Raw genomic sequence first — 18450 nt, 5'->3', positions numbered from 1 at the left:
CGCTCTTCAGCGTCCTAGGTTAGAACTACGTATGCGTTGGCAGGAAATATATTGGAGCCGCTTACACGCGGCAGATTCTCTATTATTTAGGCCAACATGTGGCGGGGGTACCAGTCTACGACCCAATTTATAATGGTCGATTGTTTCCCCGCACTTTTCTGGCGCTCGTCGTATGTCCAGTGGGCGGGGAGGGGGGGAGGCGATGGCTTCCCGGAAGTTAGCTAGCGATAGCTCGTGGACCGCCTCGTTACCAGTGAAGGCAGCGTGCGCGGGCGCCCAAATTAACTGAATTTTCCTATTCAGCGTTCATTGGGTGAGGATTTTGGCCGCTTCCAGTGAGATCGTCTCTTTTCCGAAATTTTAGACTTTGGTTTTGCTGTCGCTAATTTTAACCTTGGCATCCGTTCCTACACAAGTCAGCGGTATCGAACCTTCCTCCGCAGGCTCTTATGTTGCGGCCTTGGATGGTCTAGGCGTTTTACGTGCTACCATAGCTTAGGGATAACGATCAGTGCAAACACTGTGGGGCGAGAGGGACCCTCGACCACATAATTTGGGCGTTCTCAATCTCACCATTGGTGGGACAAAGTACAGTAAGTAGAGAAGCCTTGGAGACCTTGCTTAGTAATAATAATTGGTTTTTGGGGAAAGGAAATGGCGCAGTATCTGTTTCATATATCATTGGACACCTGAACCGCGCCATACGCACTAAACACGAATGACACGAGATAGGAGGTTTATCCGTGTTCGTCCGCTTTAAAACACCGCATCGCCAGACGAGAACACAGGTAAAATGGTGCACATGATATCATAAACACCGAAGACACACCAGCTAGAACTGACGGTGTGCTAACGAGGTCCGCAATCGTTCATCAGAAGTCTCTAAAGGAGTGGTGGTCGCCATTCGGAACATTCCGAACGGTGTAGAAAAAAACACCGTACGGCAACTGAGACGGAGCGAGGTCGAATTCCTGCTGCTGTTCAAAAGAACGCGCCAGTGGAACTTTGTAGTTTTATGTCTTTCGCTTAGTTCCGGAATGAAGCCACAAGTTTTGGTTTCGGTGGGGATGCAATCCACAGCAGGCTGCGCAAAGGATCAGAAGACGGCGTGAGAGTCGTGACTCGTGTGAGTGCGCACGCTGTGACCGAAGCGGCGTAGGCGCTAGGCCTAGCAGAGCCAGCGGGGCCGTCTCGGATTGCGTCGCAGAATTGAGCGCGGCGCGTTGTCTGGAGCCTCTCTTGGAACGTATATCGTGAGCGGCGACTGTGCGTTTGCCGCTGCTGTTTTTCGATGCGCGACGGAGAAAGGAAAGATGGATGCTTAAGCGAGTTCACCGAAGTGGATATCGTAAACGACGGCTGAGCTTGCCCTTCGCTCTTGTTTGCGAATGGCGGTATGGCGCCGTTGTAAGCGAATTGAGACAAGCGCTGGCTTTTCCGCGCCCTTGGCCAGCGGGAGAGAAATGTCTACCTCGACACTGCTGCCCGGAAGGATATGTTTAAATCCCTGCTGTTTCACATCCGTCTCGTCGTCATGATAAGTGATTTTGCGTCTTAAATATCGTTGTGCGATGAAGACGTGAGCAGGCTTGTGTGGAGCGCTGAAGCACTGTGCTGCAGAATGGAGCAAAGTATTAGCGCAGTTTTCTTAACGACACGCTGCCAGTGTATGGGTTGTTTTATATGACTATGCGTCAGCGCTTGAGCACCTGCATTGTCAGTCAATCCCACTGTCTGCGTTATAAGTTCGCCTTCATTCCGCAAAGCACCGAACGAGCGCTCTGTAGTACAAGTCTGCTTGCGTCTGCACTGAAGTACACCTTGCAAGCGGCTGTATGTTTTCGGCATTGTTATTTTATTGCCCTCCGAAGCATTTGTGTCATTTTAGTTTGGATATGGGCAGCATTTTTGGCCACTCTCAATTTCATGCATGTTCGCAGAACGAGGTATGCGGCATCGCTATTAACATAAAAAAATCAGGTTGCTTTTTCTAAAACGCTATGGTTCCCCACAAAAAACATAATTTTGCCTATCGTGCGCGTCGCAGCAAATGAATGTGCTCAAAGGTTCTGAAGTGCATACTTGTATTCTGCCGTCATAGATTCGGGCGCCACATTTAGAATTCCAATCTGATTATTTGTTGCTTTCAGTCAATGGCGCAATCTCTTTGTCACTGGAACACGAGTGAAAGCGAGAAAGCAACAGCTGTCAGTTCTTGCCTTATGTTCTGCGGTTCGTTGCGGCATAACTTCGATGGGTGCAGTATTAACGTGCTGTCACTTTTTGTGAAAATATAACAGCTGCTTTAATTTCAAAGCATCACATACTTCATTGCCTTGCTCACCTATCATTATTGGAGTCAGTAATTCGAACGACATACATTTTATACAAAATGATTTTTTTGGTATCAAACCTGACTGGACATTGTTCTATACAGGTTCTAATCTATTAAGAACTCCAAGGTTGCATCCGTTTAATCTACAAGCAGTACCAAACAGTTCAGAGTTAAGTCGCAAAGAGATGCCCCCTGCAACACTTGTAGGTATTTTTGTTCAAATTATTGGTGGACATAGGCAGGAACTGAAATTTTTGTACAAAATTAACTGCTCAGTATTTATCTGAGCATCTGTTGACTACCTTTTAGGCACAGAATTTACCCAAATTTAGTCATTGATGTCACGAGCCTTAGCAAAGCTTAGGTTTTCTGATTATTTATTTTAGAATGGGGCTGGCACAAAGCCTTGGTGTTTCGTTATCTTGCAAAGAGGCGGGATGCAAACAGTGACAGTAAGGAGCTGCTGACCCCCAAGGGATTTTCGTTAAAATTCAGGCATAGTTACTTGTGCAATTAAAAAATACATTAGAAGGAATAAGGAGCCAGTGTAACTGCTTCAACTATGCTCAGTTCTAAAAATAGCGTTTAATTCATGATTAAACCAGATACAGCGTACTGACACGCTGCTATTTGGGATTTGCATTGCTACTGTCTCATTTTCATGCGTGTTCACTACCACTCTTTTCAAATAACCAATAATCCAATGTTCAGACGGTTGTGGTTTCTTTAGACTTGTACGAAACTATAGAGAAGCGATCACCATTATTTGCTTTTGCGACTGTGGTTTTCTCATTTTATTGACAAATGGTAATGAGGTCCGGATATGGTGCAGCCTTTTTTATTTTCAGTTGGAAAAGAGTGTTTTGTGTTGTAGTCTTCGATGGCATCCAATCATTGTGGAGTGCTACTTCACAAGCTGTCTATAATGGCAATATACACTTTGAACAACACCATACCAGTTTTGTATTTTTGGTCGTCCTTATATACACGCAAATGTGATTCATGGGGAGTACTGATTGTTCCATCCCGGGCTGTTATAGGTGCTCAAAATGTGATTCCCTAGAGAACATTTGCTTCTTCGATGCTCAGAAAAATTCCTGTAGTCGCCATATGTATCAAATGTCATGGATAAAGCAAGAGTGGTAGATTTCATGTGCAGCTGTACGTTTCAAATACGCACTTTGTACCATGCTCCCTTATGAGCAGTGGCTCACCATTGTTCCTTTAGCCTCTAGCTCGATTACAGTTAGGCTGTTGCTGCACTGGTTGCAATTAAATGAGATTGAACAACTCAGTTGTCTTGTAGCTAGAATATGGTTTTCAAATCTTTGGCTGGGAGGCCATTGCAGCATTTTGTTTAACTTTTGCATAGTTGTGGTGGCCCACTAAATGTGATCATGGCTCTAATGAACAAATGATATGTACAGTTGCACCTCTGTAATATGGACACTTTGGTTTCCGAGCAAAATTCTCGCAGTGATTCATCCATACTAACGAATCATGAATGAAAAAGTTTTGATACAAAACTTGTCACCAAGGTCTCCTGCACATAGTGGTGGGCAATGAAGTTGAAGCTAGACAGTGTTGATAGCTCCAAGTGCATTAGCCTGGTTACCGTTATCTTTAAAGATCACTCAGTGACATGTTTGAACCTCGCATTTCTTTGACTTATTCTTAAAAAAATTGGGTTGAGGATGGTTTTTCTTTGTAAAAATTCTCACTTTGAGGAGGAGAGACCACCCCCTCATGAATTCATCCCTAAGATAGTGTAGTCATAATGTGCATTATACTGAAATGCAACAGTATTTTTTGCTCTTCTACAAGTGTTAGAAATGTCAGTGATATTTCGTTTTTAATTTTGCAGGACCAAGCACTTACAGCATGCCTCCTCACCTATCAAAGTGCAGTTTTCCTGTTCGGAGGCCATCACCCTGTAGTGAAAACCTCATCGCTTCTGTGGGCATTCTGTTGTTTGCAGCATTCTGGGTGTTCCGTTTGGAAAATCTAAAGAAGGCACTCTGTCTGCTGACCTTCCTTGAGAGTGCTTTTATATATTTGGCTTAAAATAAACCACGCTTCGATGGTTTTGAGCTCATTACTTTTTAAAAACCACTTCGTCTTTCCTTCACAGCAGCCTCTTCTATCTGCCTGTACTTGTTTTACATGTCTAGTTTTTTAGTACTGTTTGGAATACTGGTAGTGGAACACAAACTTTGCTACTATAACTTATCAATGTTAACATGATACAGTTGGCCTGAGCGAAGAAAAAGGAAAACAATGTCAGCATGAATCTGTGAGAAAACTGATGTATAGCCTTTGTCAAAAAGTACAGAGCCAAAGGGTTTGGCTTCTAAGCCGTGTAATAAGGCCTCTGAGCATCCATGGATGTCCTACATTCACGGTGGTCAGGGCAAGATTTTCTGTACCTTCAAGAGATCTGGAATGCTAGCGATGCACAACAAGGCTCAGAAGCGAATTCCTTGGGCTCTAAACTTCGACAAATGCTGTACTCACATTATGTGACAGCATGGAACGACATGGCAAACAGGAACAGCAACATTTCGTTCACCTTAAGAATCATCACCCCCATGGTTTCTTGTCCCTGTATGGGGTAGTCATGGTTTTTATCTTTTTGCATCTAGCTCGGACAGCTTCCTGGGTGCACTGTCAGAATTTTGTAATTTTTTGTTATTTAATAGACTTCCCGTTCTGCCACATGACAGAATTACTAGCATTTATACATATCCTTTAATTAGAAAAAAATAATGGTGATAATGGATTTGGTGAACAATTAATTTTTTAAGCAAATATGTGCTTAGACACAGGTCTTCAGAAATTATATTACTTATTTAATCACAAAGTTACTAGTCCTTAGTCTGATCAGTTGCCATGGGAACTTTTCTGGAATTTTTCTTCACTTCGTCCTAAAGTGAAGGTGATGAATGCCTTTCTCGCAATCAAAGAGAATGCCTGTGTCCTGAGCGCTTTGACCTTAGCCCATTTGTTTTTATTGCTAGTAGTGCACACAGTCACGTAATACCAGGTTGACTAATTCCTTGTGTTTCAGCATTAGTCATTACTTGTTAGCTAGATTGAAAAGCATGTGTGCATGTGTTTCTGTATTCTAATTTTTTCCATATAAGTTATAAGTGCTGCATTTTATTTACGACAGGCTCTTTCAAATGGGTGGCTAACATATCTTTCGGGTCACATAAACTTTCTCTAGAGCATAGGCCTCCATATATTGAGTGTAAAGTTTTGTTTTGTGTTCTTTTTATGTGCTTGTGTGTTAAAATGAATGTATTATATATGATTTCTAAGGTTATGTTCATCCTGTGTGTTTCGAAAGAACAAACACAAACATTAGAGGTTGGATACCTGTGATATTTTACTGTATATTTAGTGGGCTGCTTTAGAATGTCTGCTTAGTATTTCTTTTACTGCAGTTTGTAATCCGCATCTTGAAGTTAGCCACTTGGGATTAGCCACTGGGATTTATGGGGTGCATAACATTTTTTAGCTAATCTTATCTGACAGCACCAGTTAGCCTGAAGTGTAGAGAAGTTTTCAAGTCAACTCTGCATTGTTTTTCAAGATTTGCTATTGTATCGTTTTGATTACATTTAGGTGCTGATTTCAAATTAGTCCCTACCTGTAATACCTGTCCAAGAATTTTGGTTTCAAATGTTGTTATTTGTCTTCTATTTAATAAAAATAATATTGTAATCTACAGGCCTTTGTGACCTTCTCATTACGTTACGCAGGCTCTTCAATTTCTTTTCAATTGAATAAGCTTGACATGTTAAGCAGCCTTTTAATGCTGCTGGTGTTAATATTTCAGACATGTGTGTAGGTTAGTAACTGACATTTGTGATAATCCAGTGCTATTTGTAGCGGTGGTCTGTGTAATTCAGCATTTTCGAACATCCAATGGAATGAATGTAAGTCGCATGCACAAGTTAAATTGCGAACAGTGTTTTGAAGACGTGCTAGTAACAATGTTCTGTAAAGTGCTTAAAACTGCAGTCTCGAAAAAAATGTCTAACAAACTTACACAGCTACCTTGCACTATAAACGTAAAATTCATGAGCTAAATTTTTGTTTGAAAATAAAACCACGGAGCACAAGCTATACGCAATGTTTTTGTGTAATCCTTACTGCGAATCCTGCTTTTATCGACATTGAGGACTTATAGACTGGATGAATATAGTGCTCGATAAATATTTTCAATGCGCGAGTGGAGCACGGAATTAAAAATTTTCTTTAAAAAAGTTCATTATGGACTGCAAAAATAAGTAACAGTAATGAACGGATTTTAAGGATACAATATACAAATGCATTCTTTTTAAAAAAAAAACTTCTAAAGGCAGAGAGATGGCAAACATTATTGGTCCGATGTGGAGCTGCCCGCAAGTGGCTTGTGCACCACTCAGGTTCTTTAACTTCAGGGATTCGGTTTTTGGTCCACAGTGAAGAGATAGTATACTTTTACGAGAAGAAAAATGTGGCAGGAATTTGGCACGTAGATCAGTTACTACGGTCTTGTTTTCAGTTTCATTTCCTGTCGTCTCCCCAACTCTGCTTTTCTTGCCCATTGCGAACCACCCCCGTCAAGATAATTTCGGGTAGCGCCGGAGCCATGGCTTGTGTATCTTTTACAGAAGTGCCGTATACTCAGCGGAGTCAGATTAAAGATGTTTCCTTGCCGCCACCGCTGGTCTCGTTTTGTTTCCACGATGTACGGCAGTACGCTGCAACGTGACTGCGACGTCGTGTGTATGCATGGCGCCACGATCGTGCAACGCAGGCATCCAGGAGGAGGTGAAGACAGCGGTCCGATGCACTTTGTATCCAGCGTTCTTGCCCTGTTCCTTACAGTACTACTTCGTAACGGCATGGACGGAACGGGGCTTGTTATATATCGGCGTTCGTGCTCACGGTTGGTTGGGTGTGGCTGCGGCGTTGTATGGATCCAGTAGGCGCCATCGAGGCGGCGCTCGCCGTGCTTGGGATGGCGTCGCTGGCGGCGTTCGACGCGCTTGGGCTGGCGTCGCTGGCTGCGTCGTACAAGCTCCAGGTCCAAGCGCCCGTGGAGATGATGCCGGTGTTGTTGGCTTTGGTGGCGCGGTCGCTGGCTGCCTGGTATAAGCTCCAGGTCCATGCGCCCGTGGAGGTGATGCCGGTGTTGTTGATGTTGGGGGCACCACCCGGATGGGTGGCAACAGCACTGGAGACACCCCTGGCCGTAGCAGGTGGTAGCGTCCCCTTTTAACTCACCGGAACGGGCTCAGGCACGGCAGGGAGTCCACGATGCGATGTCGTAGAACGCGAGCTCACCGGAGCAATAGCCGGCGTCGCTCTCTTCCAGCCAAAGTGTCCCTGACCCGCCGGAGCCTCTGCTTCTCTGCTGTTCCCCCCCCCCCCCCCGGGCCTCGCTCTCACTCGCCCTTTTATAGCCTCGGTGTTAATACACGTATGCCTTGTCGACGTCTTCTTCTCTTCTCCACCAATCATCTCTCTATCTCGCCGAATGCTTCTCCACAAATCATCTCCCTCCACCTCACCGAATGCTTCTTCTTCCTCTTCTTTACTCTTCGGTTAATTCGCGTCATCTTCTTCACACCTTTTTCCTTTAAAATTTAATTTAGGCTCCTTAATATATGCGACAGGCGCCCCTCAAGGCAGAGCGGCGGCGAGTACAGAAACAGACGGTGGCGGATTCGCGGAGATGCATGACTCGCGTGCCGCTGGCCAAAACGAGTAAACAAATAAACAGAATAAAACGCAAACAGGGCAGGACATTTCCCTGGAGCCTCTTCGGCAGGAAGAGTGAATGCGGAATCAGCGGCGCAGTTTGCTCAAGTAGAGACAGTGCACTGTACATGCAGACACAAACACACAAAAAAAATAACAAAGGCGACAAAACATCCGAGTTCGGGAAAGTGTCGTGGGAGGGAGCGGGACAAACGTGAATCGCGTTAGCATTTAGGCAAGGGTTTTTCAATTGCACTCCGCTCGGCAAAGTGGTCGAACTGGGTGGGGTGGAGGTAAAGATGCGTTTTTTTATCCCGCGCACGCTGTCAAAAACGTGGGGAATTCCGAGAAAAATCTAGGGAAAATATGTCTGTCTTCAACCGGACATGACGGCATTAAACGTCACGTGACCATGACGTTACAGGCGTGACGTCACTTTTTTAACCAATCAGCGTTTCCAGCCTACCGACCCGCAAACGCTTGTGTCTGCGCATGCTCATAACAGAGGACACAGAAGCTCCGCAGTTTCGACTTCTCTGTTTGCCGTCCTTGCCGGATCCTGCTCACAGTGATATTATACATCCAAAAGAGTCTTTAAAAACCGAGATTCAAAATATAAGTTGTAATTAGTCACAAAATCGTGTAAAAGAGTTTTTGTAACCACTGCACCGTCTAGGCATGACTTCTCTCGTTTCCAACAAAATAGACTCAGGACAATGTCGCATGCATGCGATTTTCGCCTGCGACACTGCGAATTCTGTCGGTCTGCGACTGAGGAGAGCCGTCGGTCTAGTCGCAGACGGCTTGCGATCGAGTTCCGTCCGGTTGGTATTCAGCCGCAGCGTCGGTGTGATCGCTCTGCGACTGACCAATGGGGAGCGCAGAGACGGCGTGCAACGTGCGGTCACGTGGGAGCTCTTACCGCGGTGGAAGCAAAACTGTTTATTCTAATGAAAACATACGGAATAATGCCTTGCATCTAAAAATACGCTAGTCATAAAATCATCAACACAATCTGTGTGATGTTTCTGTAGAGGTTAATAATGGGTTGTCTATGCAAACTTCAAGGGACCTTGTCTGTTCCTCCGACCGAATTCGTTGTGTCGGTGTGGCATGTGAAAGCACTGACCGAAAATCGCACTGCGGCCTCACCGACTACACCGGATATTTTCGGTCCAGTCGCAGCATACGAAACGGGCCTCATCCGTATCCATATCTGGTTGTGTGAAGTTCGCGTGCACAGAAAGCTGCACGTGTAGCCGGTGCGACAGATTATGTGTGTTCCCTCGTGCTGCCTGCGAGGATACTGCCCTGTCTCTACAAACAGTGCCGGAAAATGACATAGGCGACGCACCTGTTGGCAACGCTGGGCCCGATAAAAGTTGAGTGCGAACGAGCACAAACTGCGCAGCTTGTGAGCCGCCGCCAGTGCTTGCACTCTGCCATGTGTTGAAATGCACTTTGGGAGCGACACGTTCCAGGTGAGTTGTGATGTAGAAATTCATTATGGCCTCTATTTCACAGTTCCAGGAAAAAAAGTGCGCAGCTTTTGCTTTCGTTACTCGTTCGTCGCTGCAGGGCTTAAAATGCATGTGCACGAATCTTATTCTGTAATGGTGGCGTCGCGCCGCCGCTACCGGCGCCGCTTATCTGCTTTCTCATAAACTACGACCCCGCCATTGATTCGTGCTGCTGACTCGTTCACCGGCACCGCTTGCCGTCGGAGAACCGCTCCGCCCTCAGCGTGCGACGACACGTTCTTTCCATGCCGGTAGTCGTCTGCCGTTTGCGCCGCTAGGTCTGTTTGGCGTTGCATAATGTGCTACGCGGAGTCTGCCAATCATATGGTACGAGGAATGGAAGTAGTTTGTGCCAGAGAGCTTTCCAGTGTTATGTGTGCGAGCTGTCTAGCATTTTCAGTTATCTGCGACTGCTTTGTGGCTGTTACATGGAAATGTCCACGTTTCTTCTTATTTAAGGCTTTGCCAACGTACTTGTATATGTCTGAATACCTTCTGTTACAGTGTAATTTTCATGAGATTCTAATTTTCTGTGCAGGTGCCCGGACAATAATTTTGATGAATATGTCAAATTTCAAGATCGCACAATTCCTGACTTGGAGTATCCATCGTGTGATTTGAGGCCGTTTCCGCCGATTATTCCAAGAATTGATGTTTGTCCGGTGCTCAGTAATTTTAGTTTGTTTTCCTTAGCCGCTTTCCATTGCTTTTACAGGCATGAAAGTCTCTTACTGAGAGTCACCATTGCGAGCTATATGCAGCAGGTTACGTTAGAATTGATTACTGCTGAATGCAAGCACAAAAAAACAAGTGCATGAGTAAGGGATCAGAATTTTGTGCATTTACAAAAGGCGCACAAGGCTGTCCTCAAAAAGAAAACAAAATAATACATCATTTCAGGTTCTGACCGATCACACATTAAGTGCTTTCCGGAAATGCAATTTAATTCTATGATGACAGATATTCCAGGCTGCTACACATATTTTCTTTACTTTAAATGGAGACCTAGAGGGCTGCTTTTTCATGTTTTTATTTATTTTAATTTTTGGTAGTTCCCTTTATGTGCCTGGTGCTCATTTGAAAATTCTGATTTCTTTCCCACATTAAAAATAGTAAGTTTGGCCCATCTGTTAGGGTGCAGTGTCAGTGTTGCTAGAAAAACAAATGTACAGCTGACAATTTTCTTCTCCTCTATTTTTTTTTTTGCGCAGAAGTAGTACTGTTCAATTTCCGAGAATCCATTCTGGAGGCAAAAAGCACCCTTCATAAACCTTGTGGACTGTGCAAATCTGCATCAATGCCATTGCTACTGTTGCAGTTATTAAAAAATATTGTTGCATTTCACTGCTTTTTCTTAACTTATGATTGTTTTCTTTTCAGTGCAGATGATGGCAAAGATTTCCCCCTACCCGAACGTGGATGGCTTGCATGAGGGTATGGTGAGGAACAACCCCAATTAATTCAACACAGGAGGGGTCGTGAACATTCTCTTCCACAATTCTAAAACATTCCAGGTAGGTGTGCATTTAGAAGTACAGCTTGTCAGGTGGTTGTTACTGCATTGTGATGAAAAATACAGCATAAAAAGAAGCTGGGACCCTGGAATTCTGGAAAAATTTTAATTGTATGATTGACGCCGCAAAATTAAAGAGCACTCAAGAATGTCACTGCGCTACACTAATTTTCCCATTCCTTTTTGGTATCTCATACACTTGATTTTATTGCATTCTGCAATGGACTCCTTGTTTGCTTACCTACCACACTAATGCCATCACAGCAATTAAGTAGTACTGGCTGCCATGACTATGCACTCTCAACAAAAAGGTAGTTGTAGTTATTAACTTTTGGGGTAGTAACTGCTTTTCACATATGTTACTACCTAGGTAGTAACTGCAACGTAGTAATGGTTACTAGGTAGCAACAGGAGCTACAATTACTAGCATTTACTACCTCTGAAGGTAGTAACAGCGACTAGACATTAATTTCATTTAATACCTTCGAAGGCAGAGACAGCAACTGCCATTGCCAACGTTTACCTCTCTATAGCATTAAAAGCAACCTCTAATCTGAATGCTGGGTAAGACGCAGGCACTGCCTCATCGCTGCAATACTTTGCTTTGCAAAAATATGACTCCAGTGCTAGAAGCAGAGCTCTTATATGGCTTCGACGAAACCAAAAGTAATGCAGAAAACTACAGTCGCACTAGCCCATTACTAACGCGTAAGTGGGCGCCGCACATGTGACCAGGAGCGCGAGGAGTGGGAGCACACCACTGGCAGCGATTTCTCTAGACTTTCGTATCGAAATTTTACGTAACCGTTTTTTGTACACTGCTGCTGGTGGTGTCATACGACTTCCCACTGCATATACCATACGACTCTCAGGTTGGAGTCTAGCTCTTGACGGAGATTCGAACCGTTAACATATATACCTCCAATTGTATATTCGCCAACTTTTGTTCCGGATGGTGTCATACGAGTAGCAGCCGTAATTACTACCTCTGCTTTCGATGAGGTGGTAATGACGTAGTACAAAGGTAGTAACTGCCATACTTACTGCATTTTTACTACCTCCTCTTTCATCGGGGTCGTAAGACGGTAGTAGAAAGGTAGCAACTGTTAAAAAAAGGTAGTAACAGCAGCCGTCACCCCCTTTTTACTACCTTTTTCTAGGAGTGTGTGGCTATGCCAGTTGCTCTAGTACCAATCAATTTCATCGAATTAGAGCTGTGCTTTTCAGTGCAGTTCAAACGAAATTCTGCAAGTACCTGCATATCAGAGCATGTGTTTGAAAGGATAATATGAATGCAGTTCATTGGCATTGTTACAACCCTGCTAAGGACACGTCTATGGACCCCTCGTTTACCCTGCGAAAAAAAGGCTGTCTCTGGGAACCTACCAGCGGAATCTTTCCCACGCTGTTATGGAGGGGAAGGAGATGGCCTACCCTTTGTCTGGTTCGCCGCGAGACGTGATTAACGATGGACAAGACAACAGAGGGAAGAGGGCACGATGCCTTCCAGTGTTTAGCATTGACTGACAGGAGCCGACCTGCGGCCCGCCGCTGCAGTCACCGCAGCACCCGCATGAATCACCTGTTTTTGACAGAGTGTCGCAAAATTCGGCGCATATTCGAAAAAAACCGCGCTGCGCGTACGCAATCACGCCCGCGCGCGGCAAAATAAAAACAAAGCGGGGAAGGACCCCCGGAGAGCGCGTAAACCTTGCGTACGCTTCTCACTCAGCTCGCCGGCGGCGCGCCAAAGTAATCACAGCCACGCGCGGCGTCGATTTCTCAAGAATGTCGACGTTTCTGCTCGTTGTCGACGGAGAGGGCGTGCCCTTCTCCGCGCTAAAGTGGCACCCTCTCCTCTTCACTCTCGCGCTGGCGTCTTCGCACGCGAGATGGAACCAGAAATTTCTGGAAGACGGTGTCCGCGCTCGACCAATGGGGTCGCGCTCCCGGCACGAGAAGGAGAAGGAGGTTGTGCAGTTCATATGCCTGTATGTTCGCGCCTGCCTTAGCGCGAAGAACAGAGGCGGGCTGCGCCTATAAATGAGGGGCTGCAACCGCTGTCTGTTATCCCGAGCCGCCGTTTAAGCTTCCGAGAAGCGCTCCCGCTCGACTCCCGGGAGACCACCGCCCAGCCACGGACCAGCGAGCCAACGTCCGACAGTCTGCGGATCGGCCCCGTCGTGCTCCTCAGGTCGTCGGACTGTCGCAGTGCCCGGTGAACAAATTGTGTTTGTCTCTCTCTGTGATAGTGCACTTTAGGTGCAAAGGTTCTGTGAAATTGTAATCTCTCTCGATTGTGCCTTTGCATGAGTTGCATTGTGTTTGTAAATCACTTTGTGCTAGTACGAGTGATTGTAAATTCCTCTGTATCGTCTCTTAGCTGTATAAACTGTTTTGTTTTGGGAACCTTTGGCTCCGACCCATTCTCTGGCTTTCGACCGGCGAAAGCCAGGCACCAAACGACCAACCCCCTTGTCACTTGGTAGCTGGCCTCCGGCTGAGCTTGCCACGCTGAGTCCAGGACATCTCCTCTGTGACCGAGACCGCTACCCCACACGCTCTAAGGGTGTCTGGGAGCGAACGCAAATGTGCGCGAAGTGGTGACACAGAGACGTCCCACTCTTCTGAGCGAGGTAGCAGCGGACCCTCCAATCCTCCTCGCCCATTCCCACGAGTGCTTCGGCGTGCTATGTGCTGTGTAATTCTATCGATCAGTGCCACGTGTTGAATTGGCCGCCGACTTGTGGAGGGGCGGAGCCTTGGGATATTTAACAGGCGACCTGAGTGCGAACGATTGCTCTGGGCCCTGACGACAAGGCTTATCCAGTCGCTCGACGCTATGGACTTTTAACATTTGACTGTTTGCTCTTTTATAAATTATGTAAATTATGCAATTATGTAAATGTTTCTTCAAAGTGCCAGTAAACCCCCTTTTTTTTCGTTTTCCCGAACTTCAAGTTCCATATTTCCTCAGCCCGAAGACTCGGACAAGCTACCCGAAGGCGCCCGGGTTCGAGTGAGCCCCTGCACTACGAAAACTGGTGACCAGCGGTGAGATAGGAACCTACAAGCGGCAACAACGGTCAGCCAACGAGAGAGCAGCTGTCTCAGGGCATGATCACATGTGTGGGTGAGTGCTTGGCTTTCCTCTGATGTGGACCAGATTCTAAAAGAGGGTTAAAATTTAGAACTGGTAGACACATGTGCTTAAATCACCGAGGGTTGGTATTTTGGCATAGTTGTTTTGGAAATAGCCTAGACTCAGAAGCATAGCGGACCTACAAAAGCTGCAGAAGCCGGACCTGTTGCTATTGTATGAGGAATTGGGGATCGATACAAAAGGCGTTTGCACGAAAACCCATGATTATTCAGGCAATAACCGATTTGGGGGCAGATGATGAGGAGCTCAGTGAGGGGGGAACATCATTGAACAAAAAATATCAGAGCAGCTCAGACAGCAGAAAAGGTGTGACCGTGAAAGAGAGAATGAAGCAATAAAACAGGAACGGGCAATAAAGCTCCGTAAGTCAGAAGTGGAGTTGATCAAGAGGTCGGGCAATTGTCTTCAGCAAGCGGTACCGCTTCTCAACGAGGAGGTAGAGTTCAAGATGTCTAGGAACATGCAGCCATATGTGGTGTCAGGGGATATCTGTCTCTATCTAGCAAATTTTGAACGAACGTGCGGCCAACTGTCCTTTAGTTGATAGACTTAGTATCAAAGGCTACTGACTGTACTGCCCTGCGAGGCATCGGAGGTTGTCGCGCGGCTCAGCAAGGAGGGCGCGGACAACTACGAGAACGTCAAAGGCTTGCCTTCTACGAATGTATACTTAGCGCAGAATCGTTCACGCAGTGATTTCAGGGAGCTAAGAAGTAGAGCGACAAGGGCCATCCCGATTTTCTGTACAAGCTGCAAACTAACTTTGTCGAATGGTTTAAGCGCACCGGGTCCTATAGTGACCGACAGGCTCTTGTGGAGAGGATGTTGTTGGAGCAGTTTTACAACTGCCTCTCTGAAGAGGAAAGAAATTGGCTACTGGACCGCGACAATGTAACGTTTGCTACCAAAGCTACAGAACACATTGAGGAGTTCGCTTCGCACCAGCTGTTTAACAACACTAGAGTTGATATGACCCGTATTTTCGGGAGAAGTATGCATTACCATCACGAGTGGCACTTTGGGAACTCTACAGTTGACAAAGACGAAAAAAAAGTTTCTTCCGATAAAGCTCAAAAAATGGAAGACAATGAGAACGGTGCAAAAGTGGCCAAAGCGCAGAAAGAAAAAGTCGCGTTTCAGGCTAGGAGGCCGCTCTCTTGCTACAGATGCAATGAGCAGGGTCACATAGCAGTGAACTGTGAAAAAGAAAAGGTTGCGCTCTCGTTTGTCGGAACTGCGATGAAAACATGAAGCTGTTGCGACGTCACTCGCATAGCCTGCTAGTGAACGGGAAGCAACTCAGCTGCAACGATAGATGTTGTCCATCTGTTGCATGTGTCACCATCCGATTACGCAGAAAAATGTGTATGGATCTGACAGGTAGTGGAAGAACAAAGCGTATGCTTGCCTATCGCGACAGTGGTAATTGAGGGCCCTTTCGGTACGCTTACAACCGAAGCCGCAGTTTCAGGAAAACTACCTAAATGCTACAAGAATAGTCGTGGGGTTGCGCGAGACCAATTAGTCGTTTCGCAGAAGTACCGACAAGACTAACTACGACTTTTCCATGGCAATTCGTGGTCATACAACCTGAGAATCAGGAAAACAAAGCAGAGGCTTTTACAGGGATACTATTGTCTGGATATTTTAAGGACATGGAGCGTTTGGTAAGGTCGTGCAACACATGTCAGCGGGTCGGAAAGGCGCGAGATAAGCGGAAAGCGCTGATGGTTTTGTCCATCCCCCCCCCCCCCCCCGCTAGTGGCATCAACGTATTATCATGAACTTGTAGATGATCCGCTTGGAAATTCTAGCATGACATTGAAGGGTACGGCAGATGGAACAGGATTGACCGCTGCTGGCTTTATGCCTTCATAGAAACCATGGCCCTACACTATGTCCACCCAATCAGGTGTGGCTGCCTTTCCTTCTCAACCCCTTTCTCTCTTTAGCTAAATAAAAAATCAATGGAGTACAGTCAAAACAAAAGAAGCAAAGGAATTCACAGAAAAGTAGAACGATAGACATATGTAAAGCCGAAATAACTGCTCAGAAAACAAACTTGAGGCGCCAGTTTGACATCCGTTTGCCATGTTCTCTTTCTTTTTGTCTGTCACATCATGAGGTCAACAATTCTTTTTATATGGAAGGCGGTGTTTTCTAGTATTATGACATTCTGCTTTACAAATATGGCATGGGAGATTGACATAGATTTGGCATGGAGAACTCGAGTAATCTTTTAGTGCTTTTGAAGTGTCCAAACAATTTTTTTCAAGCCCCTTGGGACAACTTGCACTGCCCTAAATTGGACAACTAGTACATGGCACCAAAGCTATCATTTGTAGAAAGTGCAACTTTTACTTTTTTTTTTACAGGAGAGAACATGTCGGTGATGCTGTCAAGAGTGCAAATGCATTTATGGGTGCCTACTGCGTGTTCGGCAGGAGGTACAAACCAGGAGCCTGCAACTTTTGTTTCGTATTCGAACTCCAATTTCTGGATGTTTATGTGACTGAGTAAAAGTGCATTGTCTGATGGTTTGTTAGTATGCACCAAGTTGCCTTTGCTGGTTCACATCAATAAATGTTAGCCGGAGCATGCAGTGTAATGTGCCTGACCTTTCCTGAATGCTCTTATCATGTTCTGGGCATTCATACTGGAAAGCAAAAGGCAAGCTATTGTCTCTAGCACATATTACATGTGTGGGTGGCTAAAATGTCAACCGATAAAATGCAATATATTGAACAGCTTCACATTGCTACTCAAAATATAGTGGAAAGCCTAAAATGAATAACGCGGCATAAAAGTGAAAAATTGAAAAGGGTGTTAAAGGTGAAGTGTGACTGCTACACCCATTATATTAGAGTGTAAGTTACGTAAACCACCTTCCAAAACATCGGGTAAAGAAGGGCGGAGTTGTGAGAAAAGCTCCCTGTATAAGGAGGCTTTGCTACCTAAAGGTATCCTTTTTGAAGGGTGTTAGTTACAGACACTGTAATGCACCCTTAAGTCTGTAACTTGGTTTACAGTGCGGTAATGCGTCCTCGCTCCGAAGTTGCTCCCGTCGATTCCCACTCCACTACCTGCCACGTACCCGCCTTTTTTTGCCACATACGAAGCCCGAGAACTGGATGATTTGTATCGTTCCCACGAACACACTACACAAATGGACGCGGAAAGGCAAGGTGCAACCTACGTGGTCCGTGCAACCACGCCGCGATCTACACTTATCTCCGCCGCCGCAGTGTGCACCTCCTCCCCCGCCGCAGCAGAAGAGACAGCGATAGCGCTGGCTATCGCTGACCGTTGTACGCGCACAGTTCTCGGTGACTGAAAAGGAGCAATCCTAAACTAATCGGCAGGCTGCATCTTCATTGCAGCCGCACGCATTCTGCGCGGCTGCCCTTCCAACCGCAAAATTAACCTAATCTGGGTACCCGCCCATGAGGGCAACTGTGGTAACGAAGGGACATATACCAGGTTGGGGCAACCTAACAAGATTGAAAAATAATAATCCCCTGCCTACACCACTGACCCATAACAGGCTGGTAAGGAAGGGACCGGCCGACTTGCCCGAGGGTTAACAATCCCGGCGGCCGTGCCACGGATCTTGGAGCAGTCGCTGAAGCCCCCCAGACTTGTGCCGACATCACCAAAGTTCATAAAAAGAAGTGACGGGAATTCCCGCCTCTTGAACCCGACGTCGACCGAGCATAAGCCACCCTGCTCAGAAGATTGCAGACGCTCTTAATTCTCAGCTACTCAAAGCTATCACTGATCGCCAACAGGCAATACGACCCCACATGCCCAAATTGACAGAACGGATCGTCCGCCACTCAGGCGCACATACTCTGGGTATGCGAAAATAACCCTCCCCTCGGGCCTTCCTGCCAGCTCCCTCTGCGGAATGCTGGGACCAGCTCTTCAACAAGCCGCATAAGACCACGCAACTTTCACTCATTTCATGGGCCCAGTACGTCGCCCCTACCATGGGGGCCGCACAGGACCCACCTGTTCTCGTTGGCTGCACCTGTGGGAAATAAAGTTGTCCCTTTCTCTACTCCATGCCATCTCCTTGGATTTCCAATCTTTTGTCCTCTGACGCCGACAACTAGCAGCTTTGAATCAATGGAACATATAAAGCTTTCGCCTTGAAATAAAGTGC

General features: G+C 46.0%; 1 long non-coding RNA gene across 1 annotated transcript; it reads left to right on the top strand.

Moving 5' to 3' along the window:
* Window positions 1-13204: 13204 nt before the first annotated feature.
* On the top strand, window positions 13205-16739 carry LOC144119021 (uncharacterized). The gene is made up of 3 exons (XR_013312230.1): window positions 13205-13340; window positions 14100-14255; window positions 16661-16739. It is a non-coding gene; the product is annotated as an uncharacterized LOC144119021 (long non-coding RNA).
* Window positions 16740-18450: the final 1711 nt, after the last annotated feature.

Source organism: Amblyomma americanum, chromosome 2 (genome assembly GCF_052857255.1).
Source record: "Amblyomma americanum isolate KBUSLIRL-KWMA chromosome 2, ASM5285725v1, whole genome shotgun sequence".
NCBI classification, from domain to species: Eukaryota; Metazoa; Arthropoda; class Arachnida; order Ixodida; family Ixodidae; genus Amblyomma; species Amblyomma americanum.
This window is presented reverse-complemented; position numbering and strand designations above follow the sequence as displayed.